At 47.3% G+C, this 25,691-nt stretch overlaps 1 protein-coding gene and 1 long non-coding RNA gene across 2 annotated transcripts in view; one reads left to right on the top strand and one right to left on the bottom strand.

The window, feature by feature from the left end:
• The first annotated feature begins 1,883 nt into the window (after positions 1 to 1,883).
• CBARP (CACN subunit beta associated regulatory protein) overlaps positions 1,884 to 25,691 on the top strand; it is a 200,992-nt gene continuing 177,184 nt past the window's right edge. The window contains exon 1 of the mRNA XM_069647211.1: positions 1,884 to 2,097. The gene's annotated coding sequence lies outside the window, so the exon portion shown is untranslated. The remainder of the gene's footprint in view (positions 2,098 to 25,691) is intronic.
• Positions 14,677 to 25,691, bottom strand: part of LOC138569344 (uncharacterized) — a 29,630-nt gene continuing 18,615 nt past the window's right edge. The window contains exon 2 of the long non-coding RNA XR_011303216.1: positions 14,677 to 15,121. This is a non-coding gene — a long non-coding RNA (uncharacterized lncRNA). The remainder of the gene's footprint in view (positions 15,122 to 25,691) is intronic.

Below are 25,691 nucleotides of genomic sequence, written 5' to 3' on the forward strand. Positions count from 1 at the left end.
CCAGTGCCAGTTAGGAACTGGTCATTGATGTTTAATCATGTTAAATGATTGGCATTTCTATGAAACTAGTAGCCTGTCCCCTGAATATTGGTTTGAACACAGCTTCGTTTTTTTTTTTCAACCAAACATTTCATTAGGAGTTTTCAGAGAAATTACATCAACACCCGCGTCACATACAACTTAATTGCAATAAAGTGTGCAAATATACGTAATAGCATTTATGGCATTTGGGCTTTCTTCTCCGCGGCCATCCGAGTACTACTGTAGCGGAAGTCTCTGTGACCTTGCATGAAGCTCACTATGTCCAGACACTATGTAAGCCAACGGGTCTTAGGTGGGCGGCATGAGAGGCCCGGGAATTTCTCAGCATAATCCATGAATGGGGCCCAGGTGTTTCTGAAGACCTTGATGTTCCCCAGGCGCACTGCAGTGATTTTCTCCGACGCCATTATGTTTTTTTCATAATAGCAAACCAAATTCAGTTTCCGGCATCCATAAACTCAGAGGAGATTTCTCGCGTCTCCTGTTGGTGGCGCTGCTCTGCAGCAGGGCCAGTGCAAAGCATAGAAAACCCTGTGACAGCCCTGGCCCTTGTTCGCATCCGCAGGTGGTTTTTGCACCGCTGGGCACTTGAGCTCTCCCATGGGGCATGAGGGTGACTAGAGGCTCTGTGTTAAACAGCAACTACTTGGCAACTTAGGGTCACTTTACTAGGACCCAGTTCCGAGAAATGGGCGCCCCTGCTAGGCCCTTGCACCCCGAAATAACCCATAGACAGCATTTTAGCACCTCAGACATGAACAGCAAGGTGCTGGAACTGAAAATCCCATACTTAACATTACCAGTTAGGGATCTGCAACGGGTGGCGACCCCCGTCATCCCTCACCCAATAATCTGTCATTTAGGTCTGATGGGAGTTGTAGTCCAAAACCACTGGTCTGCCAAAATCTGCGGATTTGGAGTCGTGCATTGATGCCAATGGGAGGACATTTCTGTCTGTAATTGCTGTGTGCCTTTTGGAAAGAACGATAGATTGTTGAGGGTAATTGCCCGGGGTTCTTCCCATAGCGTTTCTGTTTACATTGTATTGTGTTTTTAAAGTTCTAAAACAGTTATTTCGGCTCAAGGAATTGCATCTAGCAGGGCATTGGTGTGTTATACTCTATTCCTTCCACAGCACCAGCAGCCTTGCGTTTGGACTGCGCTACCAAAGTGAACCAAGGGTGACTTGGGGAGGGTTGTTGTTTAGCCGGGTGAGTTGTAGTGGCTGGCGATGTGGGGTGGCCTGCAGTGTGAGCACAAGGTTCGGCCACTTCCACACTGCCGTTCGCATGTGATTTGTCAATGTTGAAAATCAATACCCCGAGTTTCCAGGTGTGTATGTGCGTTGGGGAAAGCTAACACAACCGCCCACACCCCCCCCCTCCCCCTTACCAGCAATACCCCCATATTTCCATTATGATTGGGGGGCTGGTGACTGACTCCAAGCTATAATACACTCATTCTCGAATCCCTCACCATAGTATTAATATTCAGGGCGCCTCAGGGAACGTGTGGGCAGGGCCCCCATTTTCATTCTGAATGGTGGTGCATATATATTGGGGGGATGGCTCACTGCAGCCCCCAGCCGTCCATTGTCTGTCGCCTCTCATATTGTTGAATGGATATATTAATATTCAGAGCGTGTCACACAGTGAGTGCGTGGGTGAATGGGGGGGTCACTGCTCCCTCTCCCGCCCCCAGCCCATCCCGTTACCCCATGATATTTCTGAATGATGAGTATTAATATTCCGGGCAGATCCCCAGTTTGACGTCAGCCTCCACCCCCTCACCCTCCTTCCGCCCAATCAGACCGCGCCCTGCCGCCGCCCCCCACCCCACCGGGGGTCACGTGCCCGGCTAGCTGGGGGTGGACCCAATACCTGCGGATTTCATTCATAAATCCTGAGCTTTTAAATCAAAATCCAGGAGCGGCGATTGGAGCCCCCGCCCCCCGGAGCGGATCCCGGAGTCCCTCGAAGCCCGACCCTCCCCGGAGCAGTCTTCGGGAAGCCCAGCAGCCTGACCTCGGGAGCGGCGAGAGCAGTGGCTAACCCGGTGAGTTAGAGGCGCCCCCCAGCCCCCACGCCACCCCAGCCTCCCGGTTTCAGTGAAGGATGCTCGGCCCCTCCCTGAGCATGGCACCCCTGCCACCCCCACAGTGCCGCCCCCGTCCCCTCTCCACGACCCAATTTTTACCGAATGTCCTGGCACGCCCCTTAAAGCTACCCCCTCCCCCACCCCCCCCCCCCGCCTTAGAGCCTGGCACCAATATTTCCCCACAGTCTGCCACCTTTCATGATTCGCCCCACTGCTGCCTGGCATCATTTCATCCACTCTTCCCTGGAGCTTGGCACCACTCCTTACAGCCTGGCACCCACCCGGCAACCTGCTTTGAACCCTGTCTCCCCGATGCCCCTCCTCATTGCCTGGCATATCGTTTAATGTCATTACACCGCTCCACCCAGACAGCTTGGCAGCACTCCTTGTAGGCTGGCACCCTTTCCTTTCGATACGGATACTCGCACAACTGCTGGCAGCATGCTCTCCCTGGCACCAACACCTGACACTCCTACTTGCAGCCCGTAGCCCTCCCTTTCCTCCAGCACTCCACTACACCTGTCCTGGACCTCACCCGAGTACCCTCGCCCTCCCCCGAACACCTTCCATCTCCACAGCCTGGCACCTTACCTCCATCCTCTACACTACCCCCTGGCACCCCACTCCCTAGAGGCCCACCAAAGCCTGCCCCTCTCTGCCTGGTTTCCCTAATTATAGACTGGCAGCAACCCTCCCTATCATTGCCTTCAACGCTCCACTACCTACGGCTTGATCATCAGACTGGCACCTCTCCACCCACCAACTGCATGGCACACCTCCTTAGAGCCTGTCATCGCCTCCGTCAGCATGGCTGCCCTATGCCTCTAGCCCCCACCAAGAGCCTGGTGCACCTCCTTTCCCACTGCCTGGCACGTCATCCTCTCCACAGCTTGTTATTCATACCACTCTGGCACCCCTCTGCTGCCAGAAGCAGGCGCCACTCATAGCTTGGCATCCATTTTTATCGAAATAGGTTATTCGCCCTACTGACTATTAACGACACCTCCTCCCTCTAGCTTCCCACCCCGATTTAACAGTCTAGGACCACGCCCTAGTCGAGCCTGGCACACGACTCCCACTGCACACAAGCTCCCTACCAGCCTACAGCAGGGCACCCAACTAACAGCACCCCCTCTTTGAAACTTGGCACTGGGAAAAGCAACACAGGCTCTCCATCCTTCCATCTTGGCATCCCTCCCACAGTATAGTCTCACCTTGCACCCTGGCACTCATCTTTCCCTAGACCCCTCAAAGAGCCCGAACCTCTTTTGTCTCCACTGCATCTAATGTCACCTACAGCATGTCACTCATCCCCTGTCCTGCCTGAATGTACCCCACCCTTCTGCCTGGCACCATTCATCCTATAGCCCGGGTCCTCTGCCTAGAATACTCACCCCTGAGCTTCTGGAAGTCCCCTTTCTACCTGGGATCCTGTGGTCTACCCACTCACTTCTTGGGAGTCTTCCCTCCACCCAGCTGGCATATATCCATCCCCTCCCCCTGGTACCGTCCCCACCCACCCCTTCCACCATCGACCTAGCTTCCCACTTCTCCTCCTTTCGGAGGTTTCACACCCCCAGAGTGTGGCCGCGCCAACATACCCTCTACAGAGCCAGGAAGGCATCTCCCTCCATCCTGGCATTTCTTGCTCCAAAATCTCTCCCCCCCCTAGAGCCTGGCACCAATCTCTAACGTCAGCTTCCACGTAGCCACAGCTTCCCCGCCTGTTATCATTACTTCCCTACAGACTGGGCCTCCTGCCACACGCAGGGTGCCCTTCCCTTACTTACCCACCGCCTGACACCCCTCCATTCCAAAAGCCGGTCTCTGTGCACATGGCCAGCCATTTTAAATGAGGAACACTTCAAAGCGAGACCCCCGTTGTCTTTTCCCTTGGTGTTATGTGTGTCTGGGATTTATAAAGCACACACCTAGCTGGTAAACAACGAGCACTGTACATAGGAAATGAACCCAGGGGGTTACAAGTAAGGGTGGGCGTGCAGCAGTGGAGCTGGCATGTTCGGGAGGGGGGGGGGGCTCCAGAGAGGGAGCACTGGGGCTGAGTGGAGCAATAAGCACCTGGCAAGATGTGCGTTGACAAGTCCTCGGGTCCTTCCTGAAGTGTAGGATGTGGGTGCCAGTCTTATCTGTGTTGGTTACTTCTTCCAGCATCAGGGCCTCGAGATGTTGGAGAGGAGTGAGGCGTGTGCCAAGAGGAGGGTGGAATGGGAGGTGGTGTGAGGACTGGAAGAAGCAGGCCTGGTTTATAAAAGGGGCAGGGAGGCTTGATGCGCGATCCATATCGAAACCCCACATCTGTCCTATGACCAGTATATGAACCCCTATTTTACTGATGACACAGTCACATTCCAAACCAATAACTGAGGCAGAGGCGTTGCTCTGGGGGGGGGGTGGGGCTTAGGGGGCTATAGCCACAGGTCTTTTGGTTGTAGCCCCGGATAGAAGCTCAGGGGATACAACCAAAGGGCTAGCTAGCCCCGGGTCCAGACAGTCCCGAAATTAGCGCAGCCCCGGATCTTTTCCAGACCTAGCAACACTCAGGTGCTGTGTAAGCTACCCCGAATAAAACACTAGTATGAATTTTCATACTGCTGAGAGCACACCCAGGATAGGAACATTACAACGCTGAAGAAATGGTTGAATTAAAATTCGTTGATTTCGTTTTTAACCAATTTTGCCACAAATATTTGTGAGGGGCTAATCGTGCTAAATATAGGGGTAGTCAGGGGAGTGGGTTGTGGGGGGTTCCCCTGCATATATTTGCAGCCAAATTGAATTAGAGAAAAAGAAAATCAGACAAAATGGTATTCGACAATGTATTTCACATAGAAGCAGTTCCGCTATGAAATGGAGATTCTATTTCACTTTAAATAGATTATGTGAATAAACCAAATGTAACCCTACACTGTGTGAAAGTCAGTTAAAGGCCAGCAGTAAGTAAGGGGTTAAGAGGCTACACTGTGTGAAAGTCAGTTAAAGGCCAGCAGTAAGTAACCAGCAGTAAGTAAGGGGTTAAGAGGCTAGTGATACTGGGCGGTCGGCGTCTGCAAGGGGTCACTGCGCACTAGTAATGGGTCAGAATCATTGGTAGGGGTCAGTAGGCGTTAGTGATAGTAAGGGGCTCCTGTCAGTGCACATAAGGGGCCGGTCTGAGGCACCAGAGTTTGTTTGTTTATTCATTTGTAATGCGCACCGGTCCCTTAGGTAACTGGGCGCCACAGCATACAAGGTTACTTCAAGCTTAGTTACAAAATGAGGACAGATACATACATGGAGGCAATACGTAATCAGCAAGTCTAGCTAGTGAATATACATAAAGATACATAGGGATGGATACAAGAGGGAACAGTAATTCAGATGATTGCAGGTGCAATGTGCATTGTCAAACAAGGAGGTCGTTAGAGTGTAGTCATGTGAGGATGTTACGTCTGAAGCTGTAGTAAGATTGCTCTTTTCTGAGGTCAAGTGGGAGTGCATTCCAGTACTGGGCCGCCTTAACGGGGAAGCTACTTCCGCCTGATTTTTTTAGTCTAAATCTAGTGATGGGTCATATACCATAGGCATAAGGGGGTGGCAGTGATGGTGTGAGGACCAGTGTCGGCGAGGGACTGTAATGGGTGAATGTGAGAGAGAGGCCTGCATCTATAGTGCTTGCACTGGCAGCCTTCTATCAATCTGCGCGGTGCTTGCGCCCTTACATATAGCAGGTCACACTGCAAACAATACCAAGACCAGGCTAGAGGACCGTGCCAACTGGAACTAGTGAAACACCCAGGTCCCAAAGTTATAATGGAGTCGAGGAGTTTAACAACTTGGGTCAATAGGTGAATGAGGTGGACCTGAAGTAGGACTCTCCTTGGCCCTGAGAAGCTCTCTTAGGGGAGCCTCTCCAAGATACAGAGGGTTGATCCCAGGTGGCACCTGGCAAAACCTGAAGAAGCAAGCATTCGCCACTGCTGCTGCCAGCGGAGCACTCCGGGATTGCCCAAATCCTGCTGACGAAACAGCTACCGAGTGCTGCAAAGGAGCACTCAGACCAAGGGGGCTTTCTGCAGTTCCCTGACACCCCCTGACAGGCTGGCTAAGCCTAGCCCAGCGGCATGCTCAGGAGTAAAGCACTGCGCCTCCCCGGATATCCTCTGGCTTCCCCTAAGGGGCCAGCGCTCCAGTTTGAAGACCACTGGTCTAGCCTGAGCACAGCCTGAATTGTTTCATATGCCCCACTAAAAATCCCCAAAAGGATAGACATTTAGAACCAATATCTTTAGTCTCCAGCTTTACCACCGCTCCTGACTTCTTCGTGTTATGGTAGGGTTGCAGTACTTTCACCATGATTTACCTGTTCCCGCTCCCATTGGGGCCTACTATTCTGCTTTTAATCTGTTAGTACTAAATGTTATTTATATAAGTACCTTTGTATGTGCATTACAGCCTTAGGGCCTGATCCACACAAGCCTTTTATAATGGCGCAATCCCACTGGAAAATGCTCTGTGAATCAGGCGCTTAGTATGTTCCACAGCTTTCTATGGTATTGGTTGCATCCTCTTGCGTGCTCCTTGAAGGCGATCCAGGGAGTTCTTGGTATTCCTCTGCACTTGAGTAGCTGACCACACATGGAGCGGGAGCCTGGGTGGTGCGCAGCGGGTCTCCATCCTCTATAGCTCCTTAATCTGACCATTTCATGGATCAGACACTGGGAGCTTTTTCCTGGTACTGTCATGTGTCATTTACCACTGGTTTGGCCACATAGCGCTGTGGGCAGACTGGGTGGCCAATGCTTTGGGTAAAGTGTTGCCTGACATTTCCTAACACATGTCTCATTGCATACATACATTGCAGACTGGGTTACATTTCAAACCGTTGTGTTTTTGGCCCAGGCATCACACTAGCTTAGCAGGAAGAACTTGCATACCCTAGTAATCTCCTAGGGATGCACCGTGTAGCCATACCTGGCAACATAGGCCACAATGTGCATGGATGTGATCAGGTGTGTGGCTGGCTATGCCAGTTGCTAATGCTGGATTTGTGTCCGGCTGGGACATAACATTTGTTTGGGCACCAATAAAAAACTGGTTTGGGTCTATTTGACCTAAAACCTTTGACCTAATCACCTTGGATCAAATTTATTTCACCTTTTTTTTTCGGTCTAAAATGTGCCCTCCCCCCCACTGCTCCTCAACCTAACCTATACCCTTACCCCCCCATATATATATATATATATGTATATATTTAATTAAATGTAACCAAAAAAAGGTCAAAGAAATTCGATCAAAAGTTTTAGGTCAAATGTTTTTAGGTCAATTATGCTAATACCGAAAAACTAGCCCACACTTGCAAATGGCGATTCATTCCATTCATAACATTGTAAAAAGGGCATTTTACATAATATGTGTCCAGTAGTACGGTCCAAAACATCAAGACTCCTAGGAAAGTCATTTATCTGACTGGCTCACTTGGATCAAACAAATTGGCCCACACTAGCATGTTGCTGCTGCACCTCCAGCATTGCCCTATAGACCAGGCCCAGCGTAGGTGGGAGGCTGAGGTGCTCTGTGGTTCAGACGTGTTTGTAAGGTTTTCAGTGGCCCGGGAGGGGTGATCGATCGAATCGTGCATATCCATAATTCAGCGCAATAGTGGCATCGTGAAAGGAACTCTAACTCCAGTACTGCATCAAAGCTGCATTCACCCTGTGCAGACCAGCCAGCATTGAAGCTATAGTCACCCTGTGCAGATCAGCTAGCATCAAAGCTACATTCACCCTGCTCAGACCAGCCAGCATTGAAGCTATACTCACCCTGTGCAGACCAGCCAGCCAGCATTGAAGCTATAGTCACCCTGTGCAGACCATCCAGCATCGAAGCTATACTCACCCTTTGCAGATCAGCCAGCATTGAAGCTATAGTCACCCTGTGCAGACCAGCCAGCATCAAAGCTATAGTCACCCTGTGCAGACCAGCCAGCGTCGAAGCTATACTCCCCCTGTGCAGACCAGGCCAGCATTGAAGCTATACTCACCCTGTGCAGACCAGCCAGCGTCGAAGCTATACTCACCCTGTGCAGAGCAGCCAGCATTGAAGCTATACTCACCCTGTGCAGACCAGCCAGCGTCAAAGCTATAATCACCCTGTGCAGAGCAGCCAGCATTGAAGCTATACTCACCCTGTGCAGCCAGCATTGAAGCTATACTCACCCTGTGCAGACCAGCCAGCATTGAAGCTACAGCCACCCTGTGCAGAGCAGCCAGTATCGAAGCTATACTCACCCTGTGCAGAGCAGCCAGCATCGAAGCTATACTCACCCTGTGCAGAGCAGCCAGCATTGAAGCTATACTCACCCTGTGCAGAGCAGCCAGCATCGAAGCTATAGTCACCATGTGCATACCAGCCAGCATCGAAGCTATACTCGCCCTGTGCAGAGCAGCCAGCATTGAAGCTATACTCACCCTGTGCAGAGCAGCCAGCATCGAAGCTATACTCGCCCTGTGCAGAGCAGCCAGCATCGAAGCTATACTCACCCTGTGCAGAGCAGCCAGCATCGAAGCTATACTCGCCCTGTGCAGAGCAGCCAGCATCGAAGCTATACTCACCCTGTGCAGAGCAGCCAGCATTGAAGCTATACTCACCCTGTGCAGAGCAGCCAGCATCGAAGCTAAGCTATACTCACCCTGTGCAGAGCAGCCAGCATCAAAGCTATACTCACCCTGTGCAGAGCAGCCAGCATTGAAGCTATACTCACCCTGTGCAGAGCCGCCAGCATCGAAGCTATACTCACCCTGTGCAGAGCAGCCAGCATTGAAGCTATACTCACCCTGTGCAGAGCCGCCAGCATCAAAGCTATACTCACCCTGTGCAGAGCAGCCAGCATCGAAGCTATACTCGCCCTGTGCAGAGCAGCCAGCATCGAAGCTATACTCACCCTGTGCAGAGCAGCCAGCATAGAAGCTATACTCACCCTGTGCAGAGCAGCCAGCATCGAAGCTATAGTCACCCTGTGCAGAGCAGCCAGCATCGAAGCTATACTCACCCTGTGCAGAGCAGCTAGCATCGAAGCTATACTCACCCTGTGCAGAGCAGCCAGCATTGAAGCTATACTCACCCTGTGCAGAGCAGCCAGCATCGAAGCCATACTCGCCCTGTGCAGAGCAGCCAGCATCGAAGCTATACTCACCCTGTGCAGAGCAGCCAGCATTGAGAAGGCGACGTTCCACAACATGAGACATTGAGATGTACAGAGGTGGACTGAGAACCAAAAGAGCCCCTGGAAATAATGTTCTAAGTGTCTGCATATTTCACATGTTCAGCCAGTCCAACCCTTTCCCTATGAGAAGGTTTGGAAGCGAAATAGGTTACCACAGAGAGCCCCAGCGTGCAGAGGCCTAGCAGGAAATCTCCAGAGTTCCCTGGAGGCCAGGCCACCCCTGGAGGCAGACATCATTAAGGGCAGATAAGCAGCAATAGAGTTCTTTGAAGGGCAGCCGCTTCTCTTTGTTAAGTACACTTCTGGCAGAAGAAACGTAGCTAATATTTGTAAATGTGGAGTTGAACTATTCCGTACTTTACTCTTGATGAGTTGTGTATGGGAGAAGTTGCCCTCAACCGCAGTATGGAAGGAATGTGGAAACAGGAAACCGGAAAGGTCAGAAGGCTGGGGGGGCAGGGGCGGGAGATGGTGCTAATGGGTAGGAGGACACCCAGATGGGCGAGGCTCCAAATGATGGCCAGGCTTGCTAAAATGCGGATGAGAAGGCACTTCCAGGGGAGCAGCTGCTTACATGGGATGGGACCGAGAAAGCTGTAAATGGGAACACGTGGATTAACTTTGGATGAAAAGAGGAGGCCTTGCCTCAAGGCCCCCGTGGGCTCAAACCGAGACTGGTGGATTAAGAAATAGCGTTAGGCTTGGGCTGTGGCACCCACAGTTTTGCCAAGCCTAGACCTCTAGGACTCTGACTGCATCTCTGAGGGGAAACTGTGAGTCATTGTCTGGTTGGATAGACAGAAGCTTAGCTCCAGGGATGCCCCTTGTGGAGAGTGGATGCTGGGGTGCACTACTTGTCTGGAGATGGCCCGCGCCGGTCACAGATGCCCGCCTAGGACCACTGCTAGAGAAGAGCGCCACATGCACACACCTGAAAGAGGCATGCCATGGATTCATAAGACTCCCCAGCCAGATCTGAGCTCTAGGGATGCACCTTGTGGAGAAGGGATGCTGGGGTGCGCTACTAGTCTGGAGTTGGCCCGTGCCGGTCACAGATGCCCACCTAGCACCACTGCTAGAGAAGAGCGCCACATGCACACACCTGAAAGAGGCATGCCGTGGATTCATAAGACTCCCCAGCTAGATCTGAGCTCTAGGGATGCACCTTATGGAGAATGGATACTGGGGTGCACTACTTGTCTGGAGATGGCCCGCGCCGGTCACAGATGCCCGCCTAGCACCACTGCTAGAGAAGAGCGCCACATGCACACACCTGAAAGAGGCATGCCGTGGATTCATAAGACTCCCCAGCCAGATCTGAGCTCTAGGGATGCACCTTGTGGAGAAGGGATGCTGGGGTGCACTACTTGTCTGGAGTTGGCCCGCACCGGTCACAGATGCCCGCCTAGCACCACTGCTAGAGAAGAGCGCCACATGCATACACCTGAAAGAGGCATGCCGTGGATTCATAAGACTCCCCAGCCAGACCTGAGCTGCTTAGAGACCGCACAATAATAACATATTAGACAAGGGAGGCTTGTGGAAGGACCCCACTGCGGACTATTTCCACCTGAGTAAATTGAGATGGGCTGACACCTGCTGAGGGTTTGCATTAAATAGTGCAAACAGAACATACCCTGGTTAATTGTTCTGCTCACTTTTAGTCGATATATTTCATGGGTTTCCAGAAGTAAATGGATAATAGGAGCAACACAGGGCCTACCTTAAAATACAGGCGAATACATGACGTGCAAAGAAAAGTAGCAGCGGCAATCATTGCATTATAGTGTCCAGAAAGGGGGGAAATGGGACCAACAATATCTGCACAAAACAGCAACTGTTATTTTTTTTTTTTAAGTAACAATTTCCATTGTATTAATTGATGCACCCATTAAAAATATGAATGAGCAGACAATTAAACAGGCACAAGTATTATTTGGCTTTATCAAACGCAATGAATGGGATTTCCAAATAGGACCATGCCTGCTAACGCGTACCAATGATGAGAACTGCGCTCACTCGCATCTCACCAATGATGAGCACTGCGCTCACAAGCCTCTCACCAATGATGAGCACTGCGCTCACAAGCATCTCACCAATGATGAGCACTGCGCTCACAAGCATCACTGCGCTCACAAGCATCTCACCAATGATGAGCACTCTGCTGACCCGCATCTCACCAATGATGAGCACTGCACCCACACGTATCTCACCAATGATGAGCACTGCGCTCACTCATCTCACCAATGATGAGTCCTGCACCCACAAGCATCTCAACAATGATGAGCACTGCGCTCACAAGCATCTCACCAATGATGAGCACTACACTCACACGTATCTCACCAATGATGAGCACTGCGCCCACAACCCTCTCACCAATAATGAGCACTGCGCTCACACACATCACTGCGCTCACAAGCATCTCACCAATGATGAGCACTGCACCCACAAGCATCTCACCAATGATGAGCACTGCACTCACAAGCATCTCACCAATGATGAGCACTCTGCTGACCCGCATCTCACCAATGATGAGCACTGCACCCACACGTATCTCACCAATGATGAGCACTGCGCTCACACGCATCTCACCAATGATGAGCACTGCGCTCACAGCATCTCACTAATGATGAGCACTGCGCTCACAAGCATCACTGCGCTCACAAGCATCTCACCAATGATGAGCACTGCACCCACAAGCATCTCACCAATGATGAGCACTGCACTCACAAGCCTCTCACCAATGATGAGCACTCTGCTGACCCGCATCTCACCAATGATGAGCACTGCACCCACACTTATCTCACCAATGATGAGCACTGCGCTCACACGCATCTCACCAATGATGAGCACTGCGCTCACAGCATCTCACTAATGATGAGCACTGCGCTCACACGCATCTCACTAATGATGAGCACTGCGCTCACATGCATCTTGCCAACTATCGCTAATGGATGTCCAAGCCTTTGGCAATCCACTTGGATGTCAGCTTGGAGGGACTAGTTTGCTATGCGAGAATCAATGCTTTACAACTGCTTCAATATTTATGATGCAAGTACTTACTCTAGACTATTAGTACGGAATACCTATGAATTTAAATAACACGAATGACTAATGATCCTGCAGACTTACAATGACAACAGTCATTAAATATTTAGGCCTTTTTCATTTTCAATAGATTTAAATTAACCAATGAAGGCAACAATTTGATGGAGGCACTGGAGCCTCTTTGGATGTTTTCGCCATGGCTCTGACCTGGTAATGACAGCAGTGTGACACCCACGAACAGCTTCCAATTACTAGTTATCTGTGATAACCATGAACACTTTCAATGATGCAGTATTAATATGCAGGCTATGGTCACACCTATATTAGAGGATATGCTCCTTTTGACAAAACCATTTGCTATAGTATCATGAACCGGGAGGATCGCTCGGGGGTAAAGCGTTTGTCTTGGAAGTAAGACAACGCAGAGCGATACCGGTCCGAATCCCGGTCCCGCGGTTAGAGACTGTGCCCCGGTATTAATCATGTTATAAAAGATTAATTAATTTTGCCAAATGAATCTCACCGTATCTTTCAACACCATGCCAAAAGATTGCATTGAGACGAAAATAATTTCCAAGAAACCTAATCAAAGTTCTTTTGGCTTCGGGCTAATATAGCTTGTGCAATATGACATATTAATAGCATATTGTCCATATTCTCAGCAGGAAATCCGCCTTGATGAGAACATGAATGATGTGATGGAGCGGTGAGTCAATCGGCAATGGCTTTTGCATTGATCGCAGTGTCCAAATATTTAAGTGAAATAGGGCAGGCATGTGCTAGTCTGCAATAGCCTTTATCTTGTTTGGGGACTACACTAATTGGAACATCTGTAAATGGCCATGCAATGGCTCTGCCTTTTGCATAATCGGACATTTCAGCTGAAATCCTGAAATAAAGTAAAAATATACAACAGACAAATGATGTCTGCCTTTAGGACATCTAGGCGGGTTGGCTTTCCCGAGGTTTCAATGATTTTATTGCAACTTCAATATCTTTCACATCCATGGGGAATGTAGTTCTTCTGAGTTCCTTGCAAAGGCAGAGAAGGTTTCATTTTTTTAATGCTTGCTCAAATTAGCAGAAGGATCATAGGAGCGAAGGGCATTTTCAGTTCAGATATTATTGTATTTGCACCATCTAATTTGTTGACAGAGGTTTTCTCCTATTTCTTCGAAAATCAGGCAAGAGATTGTCAATCATATCAAGCCTCGCAGAAGGTCCCCTGTCTGGCTCTACGGACCAAGCTGGTACTTCTGGAGGCCTCCCAGAGCTCCCCTAATCCAGTGGATAATGGGCTTGGTTCCTCCTCTCTTCTAGACCAAGTAGAACCCTCAGAGGATGACCAGACCCCCCACCCCCCACTTCTCATCTCATTGCATCTTCAGACCCTTAGAGGCAGGATGCCTTCACGTCCTGGGAAGAGTTCTCCAGTGCTCAACTTAGAAACCCTGTTTGTGAAGTCACCCGTTCATACTGCTGTCTATGACGAAGAGGGTGGGACGCTAGGCGTTCCTTACTTTGTAGAAAAGAGTTTATTTATTTATTTATTTTGGCATTTGCAAAGCGTGCAAAACCTAAAGGCATCCAGGCGCTGGTTACAGAGGAGGGAAGGGGGAAGAAGGAGGGATTGTGGTTGGTTGTTTTATTTGTTATATTGTGTGGGGATGGCCAGACTGGACCAATTGTTTGGCCCTCCCCATTATCTAAGGGCTCATCTAGACCTCACACCTTCCCACATCTCAGTAGGGACACGAAGCAGACATCAAAACCCAAGAACACGTGATTAGTAGGTATTTCTGGCCTGGGGTATTACAGAAAATCCAGAAGTATTGTTTTGACTGCCCTGTGTACCAGGAAAAGTCTCATATGTCTGATATGACATGATAGTTTATTTATAATGCGCTTAATACCCAGAGGTTTCTAAGCGCGGACCCGGGGATCGAACCTGTGTTGCTCTGTGTCGTTTTGCTTCCGAGGTGAGCATGTTGCCCCTGAGCTATCCTCCTGAGATTCTAATGTGCATAGGGCCCCCCTTACCCTCTCTGCCCATCATTGAGAGCCTTTCTCCCGAACCAATATTGCTACTATGGGTCCTCTGAGACCCTCCAGGGCAGGGAATTGTTACATCCTGCATATCTTTGACTATGTCACCCAGTAACCGACATGTGTTTCTCTGAAAGACACAGGAAACCCCACACTTTGGATGGGAGTATTACTCTAAATTTGGATAACGGAAGGGCATCCAAAGGAAACAATTCAAGAAATGTGGTATCAAGGATTTTATTGAACCTGATACTGATTTAATATATCAAACAAATCATGATTAAATCTGCACTTGTGAAAACAATTTACATAGCAGGAAGCAACTTTTATTAAAAAGAACACATCTATATAGTAAAAATCATCTTATTCAATCATCCAAGCATACAACCTCATCCATCCATTAGACAAACCACTCATACTGAACGCCAATCAATATACAATGTAAAATCTATAAGAAAATTCATCACAGTTGATTCATCTGAAAAATTTATAGAAAGAATATGAAATCAGTTTAACGAGCCACAACAGGTAACATCAGTGGCATAGGCAATTAAGATGGGTCCCAGAGTTTTTTGACCACGACCTCATCTTAATCCAAACTCAACCGGTTTCGACGTATATACTTTAGTGTAGTGACGTCTTCATCAGGAGTAACAAAAGTATATTCTAACATAAAAAAGAAAGAAAAAACAGATTCGACACATCAATTTTTTGAAACCACTAAACTTAGAAAGAGAACATACAACATCAATAATAAACCTAATATGTGTAATGAAAAATTTAAATAAAACAATGAATAATCATATACAAGAGCCTGCTTCCAACCCGGGATAACTCCGGGATGGATCTGAGGTGTCTGGTAGAGAGTAGTGCTACCCTCTTATATTGGTGTCTCTGGGAGGCAGATAGGATGTAAAACCAGGTCATAGGCAGAATCAGTACTACAGATATACACACAAATGACCGGGCCAATGTATAGGACCTTCACTTTTGCGGCCCGCGAACAGAACACAAAAGTCACAAGCTCAAGATTCAACTAAGAAAGGGTCTATCACTGGCTGACAATGAAGAAGTAAACTAACCTTCATTCATACAGTGGAAGACTGAACGTCTCTGCCTTTGATTATACACTGGGTCCACTTGTGTACACTAGATAACAACGTCCCAGTCGAATTTCCTGCAGATAACCGAATGTGTGAACGCCAAAGTTCTTCTCTGCAGAGTGTAAAAGGGCATTTACACATCATCCCATTAGCTCCCACAGTGCAGATCACAAATTTAGAATTTAAAATGTTCAAGGGTGAGCCAACAGGTCTTACCGGGAATGTCCAAACGCTTGTTCAACCCGCGGCAATAAATGTGAAGATGACTCCCCGAATCCAGGGAGGGCTGCGCCTGATGTTATATGGGCCTAAACACAACACAAACATTTAAGTGTGTGAAAAAGAACCCATTTGTTCTTACAATTAAAAACACCCGCGCAGCAGAGTCTTTACCTTAGGCGATGCAACTCTCCGGTTCTCGCGGCAGCTAGTCACCCGTATAGCAGCTAGGTTCAATTGGAAGTGGCGTGCAACAGAGTATCACCGTTTCAAGGATGTTAATATACGCGTGAAAGACATCATGTGATCACGTAATCAGCCACGTGACCATAAAATGAGCTGGCCTACGTTCTGAGTGGCCATGCGGTCTTAGAAGAGAAACGCACGTAATTAAACAACAAAATAGTGTACTGCACGACGTGACCACACGATCGTGAGTAAAAAACCGTGATTAGAGCACGGCAGATATAGAAGTGACGCGCACTGTAGCAAAGCACTTAGAAAAAGACAATGTCAGTTATGCATGGGCATATAGATTCACATTGAGGGATTCACGATCCAAGAATGTCAAATATTATGACGAGTAGTGTTTAGTTACTCGAGTTCCATGGTTCCAGGGTATTCAGGCCCAATGTTAGTGTTTTTAGATTAAATATCCACATTTGTTCTTTGTAATCTAAGTTTTTTGATAGTTGGGATTGATTTTGTGCATATACTTTTTCTATGCAAAACCATTCCACCTGGTCAGCCGTGTGGCCCATCTCAATAAAATGGATTACCATTGGAGCATTGAGATTTCGAGTTCTAATCTTAGAACGGTGCTCATTAATACGGGTACTCACTTCTCTAGTTGTTTTGCCTACATAAAGCAACTGACATGGGCAGCGAATGGCATAAATGACATTCTTACTTTTACAAGTGGTAAAAGTGCGAAGGGTCCACTTTCTGGTCTGTGATTCAAATGACATAGTTTTTTTGGAGAACTTGCAAGCGACACATGAAGTACAAGGGTAGTGTCCCACCACTGGGTTGGAATTAGTGTCGCGAATTGTATGCACTTTGGGAAAAGTTCTACTGGCACGAGTAATCTTTTGCTTCAAATTTTTCCCTTTTTTGAAAGCAAATAGAGGTCTGGGTATAGATATTCCTGATGTGTTAAGAATTCGCCAGTTTTTTAAGATGATACCTCTAATAGCATTGCTATGTTGACAAAAGGTTGAGACGCATACTAATTCATCTTTCTTTTCAATGTCTCCCTTGGGTGTCAATAGAAGATCTCGGTTGGTATGTCGAGCTCTCTTTTTGGAATTTTTTATTAGTTTCTTTGGATATCCCCGTTCCAATAGTCTTTTTTCCAAAATCGCTGCATGTTTAGCAAAATCTGCGATATCTGTGCAGTTACGGCGTAGCCGTAAGAACATCCCAAAGAAGCCGTAAGGGTTTCCTATGTAATTCTGTGCAGAGATGCCCTTCTTTGACAAAGATAGACAAATCCAGAAAAGGAATTCTGTGTACTGAATATTCAAAAGTGAAATGAATATCTAAGTCTATCTCATTAAGCCATTGGACAAATGAAGTCAATGATGTTGATGAGCCTTCCCAAATCATAAATATATCGTCGATGTATCGACGGTACACTTTGATTTGACCCCTAAATGGATTGAATGTTGACAGGATTTTTTCTTCCTCCAAAAGTGCCATGAAAATAATGGCAAGGTTGGGTGCAAAAGTACATCCCATTGCTGTCCCCTTACATTGCAAGAAGAATTCCTCCTTGAATTTAAAGAAACTGTTCTTAAGAACTAACTCTGCTGCTTTACAAAGGAATTCTGTAGGAACCAAATGTGGTTGTGCGCGCCGGTCTAACATTATGCGCAGGCTCTCCACCGCTCTATCCTGAGGGATATTTGTATAGAGCGCTCTAGAATTTGAGTACTGGGATCAAATGCTTTTGTTTCCACCAAATTAATAACATCTCTTGAGTCAAGGAGAAAAGTGGGCGTGGCCATCGCCAGAGGTTTAATAAAAAAGTCAATATATTTCGACAGGGGTTCAAGTAATGAACCACACCCCGAGACTATAGGTCGTCCTGGGGGGTTCTCAGTGTCTTTATGTATTTTAGGCATAATGTAAAATAAGGGTATGCGATCTTCCGAGAGGTTGATAAATTCAACCTCTTTAGTGAAAAGGAAACCCAATTGGTTTCCTTCCTCAGTGAGTTTGAGTACCTTTAGTTTAATCATTTCTGATGGGTCTTTCATCAAATTGGAATAGTGCCCAGGGATGTGTAGAAGTCTCAGAGCTTCTTGATCATAGCGATCAGCATCCCAGCCAACTATCCCACCACCCTTATCTGCAGCCTTGATGACTATAGACTGATCCGAGGCTAATCTCTCAATAGCCTCGAACTCAGAAAGCCTCAAGTTGGGTCCTTGTCGATTTTTTGGGTGGCGGATAACTTTCTCTATTTCTTTGAGAACTAATTTTTCAAAGATCAAAACCTCTGGGGGCAGATCATTAGAGTTGGGGGTAAAGGTGGAAGGTCTTGAAAAGCCTGAGATGTTAAGTTCCCTAGGGATCATATTATTCGAAAAGAAAAACTTTAGTCTCAATTTACGCAAAAACCGACAGCCTTTCCCATGAAGAGTAACACTACACAAAGCATAGTTAAGCATCTGATACCATACTTCCCCCGGGTAGGAGTCCCAAAAGAGATAGGTACTGACCATGGCACCCCTTCATGTCCTAGGTCATGACGAAACTAAAAATAAATATTAAAAAGACTGTTACTATCTCTAGACATTTGTCCCTGAGGAGTACCTTAACCAGTTCTTTCTCAGTCCGATTGGTATCAATGGACACTAGAAACTGGTATGAGCTGCTACCTTGGGAAATGGCAGCCGCCAGAAAAATACTGCAAGCTACCACTGGGGTTTCCCTTTCCAGCTGGTTTGTGGAAGGGAATCACGTGACCTTCTGGACATTCTGAAAGAAGGATGAGAAGGAGAAACAAACAGAGATGAGGACCAGAGATTTCATAAATGCCATACAAGAGCAGCTAATAGTGTGCCAATGCCTTGCACAAGACAATTTAAGGATCACCAAGAGAGGTAATAGTGGTCGCACAATCGGTGAATTCAACTGCGAAGGTTCAAATTGGGATGTTTGGGGCTCATGCTATTACCGACCTCAGAAAATAAGCAGACTGCCCAGCAGCATGGACACTATGAAATTACGACGGTGATCAGTGAACACAATTACTGGCTATTGCCAGCGAACGAGCAAGTTGAATCACATCACCTGGCTGAAGGCATGGCAGTAACCCGAGGAGCCCTCCTTGATGGCCCCTTGGTATTCCTGCTGGAATTGATCCCCGCTCACCTCTAGGCCAACCAGAACAAGATCTATGGTCCTACCTACAGCATTTTTATCTTTACGAAAGCGAAGAAGAAGGGGTCAAGAAGATGCTGGAACTCTGGGTCATTGATGGGACCTTGGCCACTCCCGTCAACCATAGAAAGAAATCTTGGAACAAAAATGGACAACACCCTCACTCTTGATCCACAGGTCAAAGCCATCGTCAGAAGCTGTTTATCTCAGCTGTGCATGCTGCGCTGCATATTACCTTAACTAACCCACAACCACAGGGCCATGGCAATACTTTCCGTAATACTATCCTAACTAGACTTTGCAAACAGCCTCTATCCTGGACTGCCAGGTAACCCAACGAGGAAACGTCTAAGAGTTCAAAATGCAGCAGCAAGGCTACTTCTCAGAATGAAGCGATTTGAACGTATCATGCCAGCATTACGTACTCTACACTGGCTACCCATCAAAAAAAGTGTTAATTTCAAAACCTTGTGCATCACCCATCATTCATATCACAGAGAGGGGGCGTTGCTCCTTCAGAAGTAAGTTTCAATACTACACTCCTTCCAGAACACTTAGGTCCAGCAATGCTGCACTTGTACTTGTCCCCAACTTCAACAGGAAATGCCAGGGAGGAACCCCTTTTTTAGTTCTGGCCAAGAAACTGTGGAACACCCTACCCAAAGCCCACCACCTGGAGGGGAACCACCTAACTTTCAGGAAACAACTCAAGACTTGGCTTTTCAGCCAACCACTTTGGAAGGCAAGGAAAATAATAGCAACCGACTACAAACTGTGCACCAGAAACATGGGCTAATTCACAACCTGCCTTTTTCGAAACTCTTGGCACTACCATCTGTGGAAACCAAGTTGACTCATGGAACCTCTCCAGTGTGGCACTGGTCTGCACCTTTAATCTCAGAGAAATCTACCTCCAAGCGCCAGAATTTGAAAACACCCTTGCCCCCAATCTCCACCCCCTCATCCTTCTACTAACTGCTCACTACTAGACTCTTGCATCCTTACACCTACCACACTCCTACAGATGACCGCCTAGGTCTAGTGCACTTAACAGATTCAGACCCTATCCATCTTCTATCAACAACCATGCTGTTAATTTTTGCACTCCAGAATCCAGAGGCTGCCCATATGACTAACCTACCCAGTCGGTAGCAACCACAAATAACATAGAGATATTCATATCGACACGCAGGTAATGGGTACATTTGACCTGCATCCATCAACACCAAAGGTTTCTGCACCTGCCTTCCCGCTATCAGGCCAACACACCCTGCACTCTTTACTTACAGACCAATGTGCAGCGAGGCCAACATTATTGGCAGAAGGGCTCTATATAAGACCACTTTACATTACATACATTACATTGTGCCCCCGAAGACAAGGATCAAAACCTACTGACGGTTGTTTTGCATAGATTTCCAGAAAATGAATGAGATCTCGAAATTCAATGCTTCCTCAATGAACATCCACAAAATGATCAAGCTGATTGAAGCCGCTAAGTACATGTCCACACTTGACCTCACAAAGAACTATTGGCAGATCCAGCTGGCCCCCAACGATCAATAAAAGACGTCCTTTGTTACACCAATGGGTCTATTTCACTTCACAGTGCTTCGTTGTGTCCTCCATAGTGAACCGGCTACCTGTCCGAGAGTGATATGCATGTGGTGATTCAGCTCCATCAGGCCTTCTCAGGAGTCTACCTAGATGCCATTATGATTGACAGCAACAGTTGGGCAGCTAAAGTAAAGCATCTATGTCTAGTGACCTGAAGCCTTTGAAAGGCCTGACTTTCAGCCAATCCCAATACATGCCATCTCCCCTTACCACTGGTTAAGTACCTGGACTTCCAGGTTGGGAAAGGAGCCGTACATCTGTAAGCAACCAATATGAAGAGCATCCAAGGCATTCATGTTGCCAAGACCAGCAGGGCTAAATGCTTTTTTGGGCTTGGATGGCTATTATTGAAGATGTATACCAAACTTTTCAACCAAAGCTTGCCCCTTAGGGGAACCACCCACAGGATCTAAATTCAATGGGATACAATGGTTGGAAAGTACTGAAAAAGGCCTTTGATCAGTTGAGGTGCTCCATAAGTAACCCACCACTCCTGATTATGCCAAACTTTATGGAATTATTCAGCCTTCAAGCGGATGCCTCACAATTTGGTTTGAGACTAATACTTACATAAATGAGGAATGGAGTCTAACAACCCATACTGTTGATCAGTAAGATGATCCAACAAAGAGAAAAAATATGCCACCTGTGATAAATCTGATAGTCATCACTTTATCCCCGGCGGTGACCTCCTCCCATGTGGCCCGGGGCCGACAGCCGCTACCTGATCCTGACCCTGGGGGTGGCTATATGAGGGAGGATCACATGGGGGAGACAAACTCTGGGGAGATGTCATGGCTTCCTCGAATGAGACATGGTATCCTCCATTTTCCTTTGAGGATAACCCTCCCATACCCAATACCCTGATTGCCTATTGTAATACATTTCCCCATACGCCTATGAAGGGTTGTGAAAACCTTTTCCCAAGACCTTTCAACTCTGATCTGCCTTGTGACACTTTTGAAAACGCCTTCTCTAGTTCCACCTGCCAATCATCCAGTACTGACTTGCCCTTGAAAACCATTAAGGATGTTTTCCCAAGTTTATTGTGCAAAGAGTCAAGAATGGACTTCCTTTCCCAGAATTACCAAACCATTGGGACGAGGAAAAAGAACCAAGCAATGCAGAGCAAAGGGGTCTACAAGCCCAAGGAGCACTCTACTTGTTACACATACACACCTGTGACTGGGAAATCTATAGAGCAGAAGCAGAGAGTTGAGGTGTGCTGCTTGCAGGAGAGAGTTGCAATTCTCCGTGTGGACTGAGAAACTGAAAGGCTGAAACAGATTTGGTGGAGCCGTTCGTCTCAACAGCCAAGCAGAGAGAGCTGGGACGCGAAGAAAGCAGTGTCTTACTCACCAGAGCCTGGAATGAAGCAGGCGAGCCCAGCAGAAGCCGCAAGAGACGGGAAAGTCGAGAGGATGCAGTTGCGAGAAGTAAAGAAGCGAAAGACTGTCACTGGCTGGCCACAAAGAAACCAGGAATGCCAACAAGAACCAGTGAGTCCACCCAAAGACAGCGGGGATAGAGGGGTGTATCAGCAGCCACTCTGAATGCAAGTAATTGCAAATAAAGAAACGCTAGAGAAAGAAAGAGAGAGAGAGAGCTTATTTTCAAAAGGGGAAATTAACTGCAAGTGAAACTCTTAAAAGTATGAGAATGTATACAGTGCAAGCATATGTGAAACCTGGACAGGATAATATATCAAGCAGTTACATTATCAAGCCAAGTAAATGTGCAAGTTTGGGAGAGGGCATAGAGCCAGTATGAACAGAAGCCATGGCAGGAGAGTATGCCAGGCAATTACAAGTGTGTGAATACAAGAAGCCCAGGCAGGGGATTATACCAGGCAATTACAAGAAACATACTAAAGTTAATAACGTCCTGAGAAGAAATATCAGGACTAGAAAAAGGATTGTGTTACCCAGGAGAGAAGGAGCAAACCCCTGGCCGGAGAGTATACCAGGTATCCAGAAAAAGACTAAAGTAGAACGCCAGACCATTTTGGCGTCAGTGATATGATATGAGGATATGACAAGTGATTTATAACGCACCTGTAAACAAGTCTTCCTAGGCGCGACAAGACAAGGAAGAGTAGCCAGAGGGAGGACAAAACAAACAATTTTACTAAGCCTTGTGTCATTCAGATTGTGCAAGTGTGTGGGGGGGAGAGGAGACATTCCAGGGGGAGGCGGAGGAGAATGCAGTGGCAATAAGCACGGTGAATGCTGCAATGCTGCCTGTGTGGTGGCTCAAGTAAATGCAGGGAAGCAGGGAACTGTAGGGTAGCAGATACAGTCCCTAAGTGGGTGGGAGGTCTGGAGGCAGCACAAGTGGCTACTGGCTGTGGAGGAGCCTGGTGCCCGTGAGGTTCAGAAGGTGGCCAGGTAACCAGTTAGCGCAACAGACAGGAGCATCAGCAGGGGAGAGAGAGAGAAATCAAATGCAAAAAGGAAGGTCTTGAGTTGCTTTTGGAAACTTAGGTGGTTCTGCTCAAGTTTCAGAGAGGCAAGGAGGCTGCTCCAGAGGGGGGCCCCAGCCAAGGACAGAGATCTACCCCCACCCCACTCTCTGCCTGGAGAAGCGTCTGACCCTCAGAGAGTTGGAGGTGGCTGAGCGGAGGGCTCGAGAAGGAAGATGCTTAGGAAGGGGTAGTTGGATGTAGTGTGGTCCCTGGTCTCGGAAAGTCTTGTGGACGATGCAGAGGGTCTTGAACTTGATCCTTGCAGGCAACGGGAGCCAGTGGAGAGATTTCAGGGCTGGAGAGGTACAACCCCTGCTCTTGAAACCAAGGACAAGTCTTGCAGTCCTGTTCTGGATTAGGAGGAAAAAATTGTGTAGGTCCCGAAATTTTTTGTTTTAGGGGAATTTAAGCAGTATAGGGACCACTTAAATGGAGTTTAGAGCAAACGAGGATGCTAAATTACCCCTCTCCTAGTCTACCTTTAGAAGGAGTCAGAAGAAACAAACACAACTGGATAGATTATCTAATTCATCTGTCCAGGTAATTATGCCAAGCAGGTAATCATTTAAAAACACATTTTAATCTACATTCAATTCAATACAAAATCGTGCTATGTGTGCTGTCCAAAAGGCATCACAAACATTTGAGAAGAATTTGATAAAAAGAACAATTTAAGGAGAAAAACAGTCCAGAATGATTGCATTTTTATACCAATGTTGACTTGTGTTAGTAAGTGACATTCATAATTCATCACATTGACAGCAAAATTTGTTACCACAAACTAATAATGGCAGGGGAGAACTCTTAATGTACAGCTTTAGCTGAAAGTTCGTTTGAGAAAAAGACATCTTAGTTGGGGTGTCTGTGGGATGTCTACATATGTTTCGGCTGAACAGATGTCGTCAACACCTTCCCTGGTGTTCCACTGTTTATATTATAGCCCTCTTCAGGACGGTATGTAGTTATTGATGAGTTGACAGAAAAGTTCAATATCAATCCCCGATGTGTAAGATAATTGTTGGAATCCTTTTTAATCATAAAATGGTTAGACTAGAGCGTTTGTCATTTGCACCAGTTGTGTTTGTTTCTTCTGACTCCTTCTAAAGGTAGACTAGGAGAGGGGTAATTTAGCAGCCTTGTTTGCTCTAAACTGTTCTGGATTAGTTGCAAAATGCAAAGAGTAGAGCCAGGTAGATTTAGAAAGAGGCTGTGGTCCAGCCTAGAGAGAACCAGGCTTCTGGAGACATTCAGCTTCTGGGGTTGCTGTTCATGAAAGACACAAGGAGTTGGTGTTTTTAGAAAGATTGTAAAGTCAAGAAGAATCCAGGGGTAGGGAGCAACCCTCTGGAACAAAAATCTTTATCCTTGAAGAACGTTTGTGTTGGAGTTATTTATTCTTCCTTCATGCACACTTTTCTAAACCACCCAACGCTAAACACATTACCAACTTCACCTTAGAATTTAGTATAGTGTGAGGGTCCGAATTGAACTTTGGACATGCAACAGTTTTGTATTGAAGGATCTGTCTGTGTCAGAATGTCCTTTTTTGGTTTAGGTAGGGACATTCCTCTTAGAGCAGAGCAGGGTCTGAGAGGCATTTTCCCAACCCCTTTTTTCAGTCTTTAACCAAAATCATGTCTCAATTGTTTCCGATTTATTTTTCCCGACTCCTCACACACCACTGAGTTGGAGTGTATAGCTATTCAGTGGGTAGTAGAGGCACAGAAGTATTAACTCACTGGCCGACAACTGACTGTAGTCCTTGACCATGCCCCTCTTACAGGATTGCCCAGGGCAAAGGCAACCAATCCAATAGTAATGCGTGGCTCCTTGTGCACCAGCCCTATATCTGTTCTGTGATACACAGAAAAGACTGCCTCCAAACTAATTTGCACTACCTTTACAGCTATTACATTGGCAGCCCAGTAGAGGGCCAATGGGGAGATATGGGGCAAGATCCCCTGTCTGTATCTGTGGAGCAACCGGGTGAGTCAGAGAGCTGCATGAGGGCACAAGAGAGGTATGGGTAGGATCCCCATGTGACATCTCCATACCTTGGCGCCCAATGCATGATGGGGGACAATCACAGAGCCCCCTGTTGTGGACACCCTCCCCATTGAACCTGAAGTTTCATCTGCCTGACGCTAGCAGCCATTTAACTTGACACTATTTTGGCTTAGTATGCAGTGTCAGAGAATTCATTTCTCAGACCCTGTGAAACACTCCTAGGGTGCCAGAAACACGTGCCTGGTGCAATGTTGCAAGTTTATGAGCCTCCAACCATGCATTTCTCGATGTGTTGGCTCTGAACTACTGCTATTGAAATAATGTCCGCTTGTGGTTTCCCAACCGCAGATTTAACCATGTGTTACACAAAAGTAACACATACCTTTCTCCTTCACAGATATTCCCTTTGTGGAGCTACAATGTGCAAATTCATTGT

The sequence above is a fragment of the Ambystoma mexicanum genome, chromosome 1p, assembly GCF_040938575.1.
Source record: "Ambystoma mexicanum isolate Mex_15411 chromosome 1p, UKY_AmexF1_1, whole genome shotgun sequence".
NCBI lineage: Eukaryota > Metazoa > Chordata > Amphibia > Caudata > Ambystomatidae > Ambystoma > Ambystoma mexicanum.